The sequence below is a fragment of the Gavialis gangeticus genome, unplaced genomic scaffold (genome assembly GCF_001723915.1).
Source record: "Gavialis gangeticus isolate Ggan-Ray unplaced genomic scaffold, GavGan_comp1, whole genome shotgun sequence".
NCBI classification, from domain to species: domain Eukaryota; kingdom Metazoa; phylum Chordata; order Crocodylia; family Gavialidae; genus Gavialis; species Gavialis gangeticus.
In genome coordinates this window covers 45141337-45142626 of record NW_017729030.1, presented here as the reverse complement: position 1 = coordinate 45142626, position 1290 = coordinate 45141337, and the positions used below count along the sequence as shown (strand labels likewise).

Sequence of the window (1290 nt, the reverse complement as noted above, 5' to 3'; positions counted from 1 at the left end):
TGCTGACTTTGTAAAACTACTTTAAAGTTATGATTACCTTGGCATCATATCTAGCTATAGTAGAGTGTGGGAACTAGCTTGTTGGGACATCTGACATATAATTGTTAACAATGAAATAAGGGTTTTGTATGTCTTGTATTTTAAAAATGTCAACAGTTTGGATGTACACAAGAAATTTAAAGAGGCTTAATTTCTAAAACTTTCTTAAGATTGAAAATGTCTTTTGGCAACTCAGCAAGTTTGCAGTTGACACCAAGCTGCGGGGAGCAGTAGATAAGCTGAAATGTAGGGCTAGATGTGACTAGTGGGACTCCTCCAGCCAGTCAATGCTGGCCACCCACCTGTCTTTGGGCAAGCTGCCTTCATGCTGGCCTGCCATGCCTAGTTGGTAAATAATGAAGTTGGGAATTAGGCAGGAGGCTGTTCTTCGACTGCCCTGATGACAAGGGCCAAACGTACATGCTTCGAACTCCCCTTATACATGTCCCATGCCTCGTAGATGGTTCTCAGAGCTGTACAATGTCCTGGCCTGAGGCCATGCTGAATTTCATAGTTTCATAGATTAAGGGTCGGAAGGGACCTAGTAGATCTTCTAGCCCGACCCCCCGCCAGGGCGGGAGAACAACAAAAACCCCAAAAACAAGAAACGGGACAAAGCAGGCTGTACGAGCCAGGCAGGAGTCAAACCTACAATCTTCTGATCCGTAGTCAGACGCGTTATCCATTGCGCCACTGGCCCACACTTAAAGTTGACCCAGTGTTGAGCCTCTTTTGTTCCCCCCTGCTACAGGCCACACACCACCCCTCTCTCACTGGGGTCTCTCACTCCACCAGCTCTCACGCAGTCTCTGTCATGCCACCCTCTTCGGGGCCACACTCATACCGCCCTTTTCATGGAGATCCTTGGGCATCGCTCTTCACCCTTCAGTCAGCCCTGGCACAGCCTTTCAGGCCTCTCCCAGAGCCCTCACCTGAACAGGACTGAGTGATTCGCAAAATATTAGGCCGACTCTATCCTCTGTTTCATGCCAGATATCATACCCCAGCAGTTCCCATCAGGGTCTGAAGACACTCTCTGTTCACTAGCAGCTCTCACTCTGCCATCTCTACTGTCCTTAGGCCCACTTGCAGCCTCAGACACCCTAAGGCTTACCTGGACCAAGCCAACCCTTCTCCCCAGGTACCCAGCTTGTTTGCCTCTCTCAATGGGGCCTCAACTTACTTGCCCCTCTCCCGGGCCATAGCTCTCTCAGCCTAGTACCCAACCTCATGTCTGGAGGCACACACTGG

At 49.8% G+C, this 1290-nt stretch overlaps 1 non-coding gene across 1 annotated transcript; it reads right to left on the bottom strand.

The window, feature by feature from the left end:
- Positions 1 to 666: 666 nt before the first annotated feature.
- On the bottom strand, positions 667 to 739 carry TRNAR-ACG. The gene has a single exon. It is a non-coding gene; the product is annotated as a tRNA-Arg (tRNA).
- Between the last annotated feature and the right edge of the window lie 551 nt (positions 740 to 1290).